We start from the raw sequence: 12,154 nt of genomic DNA on the forward strand, positions 1-12,154 counted from the left end.
TTGCTGTTTACATTCTTGGAGCGGCTGTCTGTTCCTTGACAATTAAGACACACCGAGCCGCAACATCAAAACATAAGAGGCTCCGCCCACAGCAGGTGAAGGTGTTTACTTGCCGTCGCACTTGCCAATTACTCAAATCACACACCTCTCTGTTCTACTGTGCACAAAAGTAAAACAAAACAATTGCGTACAGTATGCAGTTGGTGACTTATTCCCTGTGTAATACTACATTACTATTTCATCATGATCATATTTCCTTCTCATAAATGGGAAGTGGGCAGTGACATTTGTCTAAATGTAACACTACATTGGAATGTCATCTGTGGTCCATGTAGTAATACTGGGTGATCAAAAAGTCAGTATAAATTTGAAAACTTAATAAACCACGGAATAATGTAGATAAAGAGGTAATAATTGACACACATGCTTGGAATGACATGGGATTTTATTAGAATAAAAAAAAAAGATGCACCAGGTGTTGCAGCATGTTGACGTTTACCTGAAAAGGCGCTTTTATTGAAGCTGTATTATCAGATGCCTGAAAGATCTCTTGCGCGCGTCATTCGATGATGACCATGTGCTCAGCTGCCACTTTCGTCATGCTTGGCCTCCCAGACCTCAGTCCATGCGATTATTGGCTTTGGGGTTACCTGAAGTCGCAAGTGTATCATGATCGACCGACATCTGTAGGGATGCTGAAAGACAACATCCGACGCCAATGCCTCACCGTGACTCCGGACATGCTTTACAGTGCTGTTCACAACATTATTCCTCGACTACAGCTATTGTTGAGGAACGATGGTGGACATATTGAGCATTTCCTATAAAGAACATCATCTTTGCTTTGTCTTACTCTGTTATGCTAATTATTGCTGTTCTGGACATTTTTTGCACTTTTGTATTTTTTTGGTTCTAATAAAACCCCATGTCATTCAAAGCGTGTGTGTCAATTTGTACCTCAGTATCTACTTTATTCTGTGATTTATTCAGTTTTCAAATTTATACTGACTTTTTGATCACCCGATATATACGGGCATACACATACTACTCATTTGATGTGCCAGCTTTAGTCTTCAGGAACATTGGTTTCTCCTGTTTGCTGGAAACTGTGAAGGACCAATGTCACATTCACTTGTAAAATGGAATTTTCTCATATTTATTGTGAAGGCCAATGTTTATGGTGTTATATGGACAACATGTTTCAGTAAGTACAAAATTGAGAGTTTTTCCAGCAGCAAATGAAGGCACTTCTTTGCCATCACACTATAGGTGTGTAGCCCAGCAAGCTCTGTGTAGCTTCACATGTCAGTATGTAGCTTGGCAGCTATGTTACTTTTTATCAGTTGTTGAAATCAATTGTTGGAATTCAAGTTTACATGTTCCCACATTTCCAGTTGTAGCCGAGTTATAATTTATAGCATATTACTTTTCCTATCTCGTAGCTGCAACAGAAATATTTTTCCCCAGTGGAATTCTTATGTACATATTTGTGAATGTTCTATCTTTTTATCATATATGAGTGCTGCCAACTGTTGGGCTTCTCTATAAAAATATCAACAAGTCGATACAGCGCGCAGCAGTTCGTGACTCACAGGATACGTGGAAGAGGTCGGTTAGTTATATTCTACTGTATAAATCAATATTATCATTGTTATTTTCCATTTTAATTATAGACTGGTCAGTTTATTTATTACGACAGTGAGTATTTCAAAATTAGTTGTTTTAGTCCATAGAAAGAAGGTATATTTTGAAAACTGGTATAATTTTTGTATAAATCTTGCAGCTAAAGTCATTAAAAATCATCTAAGAGCATTACAGCATAAAGAAAAACTTTCCTTACTCTATAAAAAATAAATTCAGTTCTGGAAGAGATACTCAGGGTGCTCAGCAACAGCCAGATAAGTGTTTAAAGGTGTTGCAGGGTAAGTTATTCTGAGAAATAACAGATCAGAAAAAAATTCAATACGCAGCACCATTTCCGAATTAATTACCATTCAATTTAGGCAACACAAATTCGAACAGCCCACCAGAGGTAGTGTTGTCAAATGTGTTGTCTAAAACTCTACATCTACATCTACATCCATACTCTGCAAGCCACCTGACGGTGTGTGGCGGAGGGTACCTTGAGGCCCTCTATCTTTTTTCCCTTCTATTCCAGTCTCGTATTGTTCATGGAAAGAAGGATTGTCGGTATCCTTCTGTGTGGGCTCTAATCTCTCTGATTTTATCCTCACGGTCTCTTTGCGAGATATACTTAGCAGGGAGCAATATACTGCTTGACTCCTTGGTGAAGGTATGTTCTCGAAACTTCGACAAAAGCCCGTACCGAGCTACTGAGCGTCTCTCCTGCAGAGTCTTCCACTGGAGTTTATCTGTCATCTCCGTAACACTTTCGCGATTACTAAATGATCCTGTAACGAAGCGTGCTGCTCTCCATTGGATCTTCTCTATCTCTTCTATCGACCCTATCTGGTTTGGATCCCACACTGCTGAGCAGTATTCGAGCAGTGGGCGAACACGCTTACTGTAACCTACTTCCTTTGTTTTCGGATTGCAAATACGTAGGATTCTTCCAATGAATCTCAGTCTGGCATCTGCTTTACCAACGATCAACTTTATATGATCATTCCGTTTTAAATCACTCCTAATGCGTACTCCCAGATCGCAGATAATTTATGGAATTGACTGCTTCCAGTTGCTGACCTGCTATAATGTAGCTAAATGATAAGGGATCTTTCTTTCTATGTATTCGCAGCACATTACACTTGTCTGCATTGAGATTCAATTGCCATTCCCTGCACCATGCGTCAATTCGCTGCAGATCCTCCTGCATTTCAGTACAATTTTCCATCGTTACAACCTCTCGATATACCACAGCATCATCTGCAAAAAGCCTCAGTGAACTTCCAATGTCATCCACAAGGTCAATTATGTATATTGTGAATAGCAACGGTCCTACGACACTCCCCTGCGGCACACCTGAAATCACTCTTACTTCGGAAGACTTGTCTCCATTGAGAATGACATGCTGCGTTCTGTTATCCAGGAACTCTTCAATCCAATCACACAACTGTATCGAACGCCTTGCGAAAGTCGAGAAACTCGGCATCTAGCTGGGAACCCGTGTCTATGGCCCTCTGAGTCTTGTGGACGAATAGCGCGTGCTGGGTTTCACAGGACCGTCTTTTTCGAAACCCATGCTGATTCCTACAGAGTAGACCTCTAGTCTCCAGAAAAGTCATTATACTCGAACATAATATGTGTTCCAAAATTCGACAACTGATCGACGTTAGAGATATAGATCTATAGTTCTGCACATCTGTTCGATGTCCCTTCTTGAAAATGGGGATGACCTGTGCCCTTTTCCAATCCTTTGGATCACTACGCTGTTCTAGAGACCTACGGTACACCGCTGCAAGAAGGGGGGCAAGTTCCTTCGCGTACTCTGTGTAAAATTGAACTGGTATCCCATCAGGTCCAGAGGCCTTTCCTCTTTTGAGCGATTTTAATTGTTTCTCTATCCCCCTGTCATCTATTTCGATATCTACCATTTTGTCATCTGTGCAACAATCTAGAGAAGGAACTGCAGTGCAATCTTCCTCTGTGAAACAACTTTGGAAAAAGACATTTAGTATTTCGGCCTTTAGTCTGTCATCCTCTGTTTCAGTACCATTTTGGTCACAGAGTGTCTGGACATTTTGTTTTGATCCACCTACCGCTTTGACCAAAATTTCTTAGGATTTTCTGCCAAGTCAGTACATAGAACTTTACTTTCGAATTCATTGAACGCCTCTCGCATAGCCCTCCTCACACTACATTTCGCTTCTCGTAATTTTTGTTTTTCTGCAAGGCTTTGGCTATGTTTATGTTTGCTGTGAAGTTCCCTTTGCTTCCGCAGCAGTTTTCTAACTCGGTTGTTGTACCACGGTGGCTCTTTTCCATCTCTTATGATCTTGCTTGGCACATACTCATCTAACGCATAATGTACGACGGTTTTGAACTTTGTCCACTGATCCTCAACACTATCTGTACTTGAGACAAAACTTTTGTGTTGAGCCAACAGGTACTCTGAAATCTGCTTTTTGTCACATTTTCTAAACAGAAAAATCTTCCTACCCTTTTTAATATTCCTATTTACGGCTGAAATCATCGATACCGTAACCGCTTTATGATCGCTGATTCCCTGTTCTGCGTTAACTGTTTCAAATAGTTCGGGTCTGTTTGTCACCAGAAGGTCTAATATGTTATCGCCACGAGTCGGTTCTCTGTTTAACTGCTCAGGGTAGTTTTCAGATAAAGCACTTAAAAAAATTTCACTGGGTTCTTTGTCCCTGCCACCCGTTATGAACCTTTTGAGTCTCCCAGTCTATATCCGGCAAATTAAAATCTCCACCCAGAACTATAACATGGTGGGGAAATCTACTCGAAATATTTTCCAAATTATCCTTCAGGTGCTCAGCCACAACAGCTGCTGAGCCAGGGGGCCTATAGAGACATCCAGTTACCATGTCTGAGCCTGCTTTAACCGTGACCTTCACCCAAATTATTTCACATTTCGGATCTGTGTCAGTTTCCTTCGATACTATTGCACTTCTTATCGCTATAAACACACCTCCCCCTTCACTCCAGCCTGTCTCTGCAGTATACATTCCAATCTGAGTTCAGAACAAGGGAGCAACACAAATATTGGACGCGGGACGGTAGTACAGATCGAACCCGAGCTAAAGGCCGAGCAGTCTTGTGCACAGTTATCTACACTATGAGAGCAACTGCAACCAGTATCGTGTAGTGGGCCACTCGAATTTCCCTGATTGGCTAACTTCAGTGCCAATTAACTGAGAAACGGCACAGTGTATTGCATTTTTCTCTTAACAGTTATTTCTCAGAACAGCATACCCTGCAGCACCCTTACAAACTTCTCGCAAAGGCAAAGGTCCCGGGTTCGAGTCTCGGTCGGGCACACAGTTTTAATCTGCCAGGAAGTTTCATATCAGCGCACACTCCGCTGCAGAGTGAAAATCTCATTCTCGCAATGTTTCTGACCCCTCTGTGTATCAATTATGCTGGTTAAAATTAATAATACTCGAAAGATGTGATTAACTTTGTTACTTCTCTCACAGTATCGGTAGTTACAGGGCTATTATGTTTAGAGATTTTTGATAATAAATAAAAATCTTTGCTTTGGATCAAAATAACTACCCTCGACAAACTGTGCGTCACATTTAATCGAGTAATCTCTGTGACATGTAACATACATGTTTCTGAATTCATTAATGATATTCTATTGACAATACTGTCCTTAGATGCAGTTTAAAAAAATCACTGAAGTGCTTCTCGTATGTCACTGCAGACACGAGAAATTCTGAAATGCGAAAATATCAGTGATTTAAATTTCTTTAGTTGCTAATAACCACAGTGTTAATGCCGGGCTTTCTTCAGTGTAGGTCGGTCAATGGCGATTGGCGTTCTGCTTCTAAATTTCCTCCTGAGTTTTGATGAAAAATCAGCAAAAGTTGTCAACCGACATATGTGCAACACATGAGACTTTTTTCTTCTCACGGCATTACGAGCACAGGTCTCGTGCTCTTCAACAGGTTTCTCCCATTCTGCCCCGTCCGGCGCAGTTCTCCGCTATCCTCTGACTCCGAGAGATTTTGTATCTTCTTCTGCGTCACCTGTCCACCACTGTTGTGGCCTTCCTCTCTGTCTCCTTCCAGTGGGCCTCCATTCGGAAACCTTTTTAGTTGTTAGTCCAGTATCCATCCTAAGGACATGTCCACATTAGGCTGTCCTCTTACTTTTTACTGTTCTTACAGTTTCAGCTTCTCGTACGAGGTAATCCAGCTCAGCGTTCCTTGTAAATCCCCAATCCTGAATTGCCCTGTACGTCTTGTGCAGAATGCCGTGTTCAAATATCCTCAGCTGCTGCTCGTCAGCACTCATTGATGTTTCACATCCGTAGGCTACAACTGGGCTGATTATTACTTTATAAATTTGAAATGTCAGTTGTGTATTAAATCCTCGAATCCAGCAATTTCTTAAATATATGTGATATGGAGTTCAATATAATAGAGGGAAATATTCACTGTAGGAAAAATGTATCTAAAAACAAAGATGATGTAACTTACCAAATGAAAGTGCTGCCATGTTGATAGACTCAAAAAAAAAATCACAAACACACACACAAATTTCAAGCTTTCGCTACCCACGGTTGCTTCATCAACCTATCAGAACTCCGGAGATGGGAACTTGCCCTTCAATATATCCTCTCTTCCTGTTACCCACCAGACCTCAACCTCCGCTAATTTCAAGTTGCTGCCGCTCATACTTCACCTGTCATTCAACAACATCTTTGCCTCTGTACTCCCTCCTCGACTGACATAACTGCCCAAACTCTTTGCCTTTACATATGTCTGTGTGTGTGTGTGTGTGTGTGTGTGTGTGTGTGTGTGTGTGTGTGTGTGTGTGTTTTCCCCCTAAGGTAAGTCTTTCCGCTCACAGGACTGGAATGACTCCTTCCCCTCTCCCTTAAAACCCATATCCTTTCGTCATTCCCTCTCCTTCCCTCTTTCCTGTTGAAGCAACCGTGGGTTGCGAAAGCTTGAATTTTGTGTGTTTGTTTGTGTGTCTGTCAACATGCCAGCACTTTCATATGGTACGGTATGGAGTTCAGCCGTAACACATGTGACAGCTACAGTGCACGAGTCACAGAAAGCAATTCCCACACGGTCCGTAGCAGCCACGTGGGACGTTGATGTATGCCCTCAGATCAGCAGGGTCACACCAAAAGCTACAGAGTGCCAGGTACCTCACCAGGCATCAGCAGGAGGTCACTGGCTGTGCCGGCATCCGGCCACGAGCTACTGAGGGTCACCACATCTCTTCACGGAGAACAGCTATTTAAGGAAACCCGGGGATCACTGCGGACAGTTCCTTATCGGAGTCGGCCGACTCGGGCACTGACTGCTCTCGATCTCTCAATTGAGCTCTCGTCGACGTGCCGTCGGTTACGGCAGCGTAATGCCGAGAAGTAGGCTTTTCCGTCGGAAAGTAGCTCTCTTCGAGTCTTGGCCATTTCGGTGTTCAGTTCCAGCTCCAGGGAGTCAGATGGACCCAAATCCTGAGGACTGTACTTTGTTTGGAACCGCATAAGAGGTGGAGTTAATTTGTAATTATAAACTGCAATGAACATATTTTTACATTAAATGTATTTGCTATTGAGAATATGGGCAGCCATCAGCTCCAGAAAGGAATGACGACAAGGAAATTTCTATCGGACTGGGAATCGAACCTGGATTTCCCACTTATCGTGAGCGGTTGCCGTACCGTTTGGCTCTCCGTACACGACTCGGAGCCGGACCCGAACTTCCGTACGTCATTAACTGTGTGTCTACAACCTGTACTTGTACATCCACTGTGTATATTTCCTTACAGGAGAGACGTATGGAAGTTTGTGTTGCCGGTGATTCGTGCAATGAGAGCCAAATGGTGAGGCAACCGCTTGCGATTAGCGGCAAATTGGGGTTCGTTGCCCGGTCTGGCACAAATGTTCATTGTTGTTATTCCATTCTACAGCTGACGGTTGTCCGTACGCGGAATAGCAAATACATTTATGTATTTCATAATGGCTGTAGTCGCCACAGTACTTGTTCCTTTGGATATGCGTGTGTGTCCGTAGAAACTTTGCATCGTAATTCAGAATAACACAGGCACTGCAATATCAAACAGATTTTTCGTTTTTTGAAGGAAAATAAAGAAGCTATTGTACTTCTACTGGGACTTCTTTCAATTAGAAAAAATAAACAGATTTTGCGCTGTGGAAGCATTTATTACAACTTAGGATGTCCTGTTTTATTTCAGTTGACATGGAATTTGTCCTGTTAATATGAGACCCCAGGTGAACAAAGTTCTGCACTGTACAGGTTCAGAAATGAATGCAGCTACTGACAGTTTATCCAAGTTATTATTCCTCTTCTTTGAGAAATTCGTTTATCTAGTCTTCTTTTCATCAACAGTAAGGCTTTAGAGTGGTTTAGGTCATACCTCATGAACAGAAAACAAAGGGTAGTTATATCAACAAGTGAGGGAAATTCCTTCTCTGAATGGATGATTATTTTGGAAGGTGTTCCACAAGGCTCAGTTCTGAGTCCTTTTTTTATGTAAATAACCTACCCCTGAACATAAATTCAAACTGAGTTTTATTCACTGACGATACTTCTGCCCTTGTTGAGAGCTATGGCCCCAAACAAATTCTTTCAACTGTCACAAAACTATTAGACAGTTTGGAAAACTGGTTCCAACTGAATGGGCTAAAATTTAATATTGGGAAAACACATTTGCTGCAGTTTAAAACTAAAAACTCTCAGCTAAAAGAATTCCACATTAGTCGTAGAAACCAAGAACTGAGAGAAGTGGACTGTGTTAAATTTTTGGGCATGCATTTGGACCAAAATCTATCCTGGTCTTCACACACAGTGATTTAGCAAGTAAATTAAACTGCCTGGCATTTGCAATGAAAATCCTGTCGTATTGAACTAGCATGGAGATAAGAAAAATAGTTTACCACAGCTATTTTGAATCAGTGATAAGGTATGGTGTTATCTTTTGGGGAAGCACAAGCAAAATGAATAGAATCTTAAAATTACAGAAATCAGTTGTTAGAAATATGTCCAATGCAAAACTGGAAGTATCCTGTCGCTCACTGTTAAGAAATTTAAAAACATTAAGTGCTCCATGTTTGTACATTTATGAACTGATTATTTTTGTATACAGTCACCCCAAGTTGTTCATAGATGATACCTTTAAACATCAATAGTTTACTAGGAACAAGGAGAATTTCTCTGTAAATTACAAATTAAAAATTATTGTTTGTGTAATACACCCAAATTGTAATGTCAATATTGACAAGTCCCCTGTACATTAAATCTTGTGATTTAACTCTGTATGTTGTGGGATAATAAAAATTCTGATTCTGATTCTGCCTCTAGGTGGGGTGGCTTCTTTCAGCTCGGCTACTCTTCTCTTCTGTGAAATTCTTATTCTACTAATAACTGCTACATCATCAGCATACGCACACATTTACTGAGTTGTCCATCCACTCGCACTGCAGTCTCGGAACCGATCAGTGTTGCTCGGATAAGTGAAACGCACTTAGACGGTATATCAGACAGCAGCTAATCAGTTAGCATTTTCGCCCTATCGAGACTATCGAAGGTAAGCTCAAAGTCCACATAGAGGTTATGAAGCTCCGTCGTATACTCACACACATTTTCTCGTATTTGCCTCATCTCGAATGTCCGATCTGTTGCTGACCTATTAGGCCGAAACCTACTCTAACATTCTCCCAGAATCTCTTTTACATATAGAACTAGCCGGCTGTAAATAATATTAGAAAGAATCTCACATGTTACATTCAACGGAAAATTCCTCGGTAATTCGAGCAAGAAGTCTTGCCTCCTGTTCTGTTGACTGGTACGATTACCCATAAGGTCCACTTTTCTGGGATTCTTTCCTGATTACATTGTTGTTGTTGCTGTTGTTGCTGTTGTTGAGGTCTTCAGTCCTGAGACTGGTTTGATGCAGCTCTCCATGCTACTCTATCCTGTGCAAGCTTCTTCATCTCCCAGTACCTACTGCAGCCTACATCCTTCTGAATCTGCTTAGTGTATTCGTCTCTTGGTCTCCCTCTACGATTTTTACCCTCCACGCTGTCCTCCAGTACTAAATTGGTGATCCCTCGATGTCTCGGAACATGTCGTACCAACCGATCTCTTCTTGTAGTCAAGTTGTGCCACAAACTTCTCTTCTCCCCAATCCTATTCAATACTTCCTCATTTGTTATGTGATCTACCCATCTAATCTTCAGCATTCTTCCGTAGCACCACATTTCGAAAGCTTCTATTCTCTTCTTGTCTAAACTATTTGTTGTCCATGTTTCACTTCCATACATGGCTACACTCCATACAAATACTTTCAAAAACGACTTCCTGACACTTAAATCTATACTCGACGGCAACAGGTTTCTCTTCTTCAGAAACACTTTCCTTGCCATTGCCAGTCTACATTTTATATCCTCTCTACTTCGACCATCATCAGTTATTTTGCTCCCCAAATAGCAAACCTCATTTACTACTTTAAGTGTCTCATTTCCTTATCTAATTCCCTCAGCATCACTCGACTTAATTCGACTACATTCCATTATCCTTGTTTTGCTTTTGTTGATGTTCATCTTATACCCTCCTTTCAAGACACTGTCCATTCCGTTCAATTGCTCTTCCAAGTTCTTTGCTGTCTCTGACAGAATTACAATGTCATCAATGGACCTCAAAGTTTTTACTTCTTCTCCATGGATTTTAATACCTACCCCGAATTTTTCTTTTGTTTCCTTTACTGCTTGCTCACTATTCAGATTGAATAATATCGGGGAGAGGCTACAACCCTGTCTTACTCCCTTCCCAACCACTGCTTCCCTTTGATGTCCCTCGACTCTTATAACTGCCATCTGCTTTCTGTACAAATTGTAAATAGCGTTTCGCTCCCTGTATTTTACCCCTGCCACCTTTAGAATTTGAAAGAGAGTATTCCATATCAACTTGATAAGTGCTAAGGAAAGCTGGAGATGCAGTTCAGTTATAAGTGCACCACCTTCACGCACTTCATGCTTATGTACATATTCAGACACCTAGATTCTTCAGTTTTCCTTACTTGGCCAAAAACAGTGCACCCGCCACACAGAATAATCCTCTCTTAATATCAGAGTCTGGCATCACAGCTCTATCTGCATAGTGCCATATCCTGTGTGCCAATAACTACCACCGAAAAACAATAATGCAGCATTCCTAGGCCGTGTCAGGAATGTTGTGTTCTCTTCGGTTTCTGCTAGTGTAAACGCTTTTTCACAGACACGAGGAACTGGCACCGAACACTGACAAACTGCCTGGAAATCGTCATTTGCTCGTGTTTGCCTTCGTTTGGTCCGGTGTAAACCGGGCTCGAGAAGAAACTTAAGAGGACCGTCGTGTCGCCTTACGACCTGGGTGATGTGAATGCGTACTTATTAGCAGGAACAGAAAAATTTTGTGAAAATGATAATGCAAAATTCGTGGCTTGTAGTGAAATAACATGAATCAGCTTCCTTAGATTTTACAAAAATTTGTTACTTTGCTGTATAAAAATTTTATAAATTTGTGAATGTAAGTTTATGAATATAATAGAGGGAAACATTCCACGTGGGAAAAATATATCTAAAAACAAAGATGATGTGACTTACCAAACGAAAGTGCTGGCAGGTCGATAGACACACAAACAAACACAAACATACACACAAAATTCAAGCTTTCGCAACCCCCGGTTGCTTCGTCAGGAAAGAGGGAAGGAGAGGAAAAGATGAAAGGATGTGGGTTTTAAGGGAGAGGGTAAGGAGTCATTCCAATCCCGGGAGCGGAAAGTATGTAATTATGAATGTAAGTTTACTAATAGTTGTGACTGGTAGTTATTGAATGTTAACTTCGACTTCTAATTTTCTCAAAAATAACACCGGAACTGTCCAGAAATGACATCGAATAACTGACAGTATGAAATCTTCTGTGATTGTCAATTGAGTCCTGGTGACACTTTGTCACAAACTTTTGATGAAATCTGCAGTGCCTGTAGTGGTTAATAAAAAAGAAAAAGAGAAGAAAAGAAAAGAAAGGTTGAAAATGTGGGAAGAAATGGTGAATAAAAAGGGGGTTTTAAAATCCTTAATGACCGTGAAAAAGGGAAAGAATGAAATGCAAATCGGACTTCGTATTACAGAAAAGTTATCGCACTTCGTGATTCGGAAAAGCTATTGTTGGGGAGGTCCTTGCGGCGTTTCTGAGCAAAAGTCAAACCAATATCCACTACAAAAATTATTTGAAAGAGAACAGAGAATAACACAATGTGATTAACAGGGGGAAATGGCGTAGATAAGAGTTCATCCTTTACCATGTTAACACGTCTTCTCTCGTGCGGCGCCCAGGTCTTGTTCTCCAAAAATCTCCTGCTTCATTTCTGCATGAAAAGTCATAGCTGCTCTGAAATCTTGCAATAAATTTCATTGTCCAGGAATTACTAATGTTTACAAATCAAAATTGTCTTGATATTAAATGCAATGTATTTTATGTTGATGCTT

The 12,154-nt window shown here is 41.0% G+C and overlaps 1 protein-coding gene across 1 annotated transcript in view; it reads left to right on the top strand.

The window, feature by feature from the left end:
- Positions 1-12,154, top strand: part of LOC126108840 (forkhead box protein D3-like) — a 78,321-nt gene that overhangs the window by 57,538 nt on the left and 8,629 nt on the right. The gene's annotated exons all lie outside the window — the stretch shown is intronic.

The sequence above is a fragment of the Schistocerca cancellata genome, chromosome 11 (genome assembly GCF_023864275.1).
Source record: "Schistocerca cancellata isolate TAMUIC-IGC-003103 chromosome 11, iqSchCanc2.1, whole genome shotgun sequence".
Classification (NCBI taxonomy): Eukaryota; Metazoa; Arthropoda; class Insecta; order Orthoptera; family Acrididae; genus Schistocerca; species Schistocerca cancellata.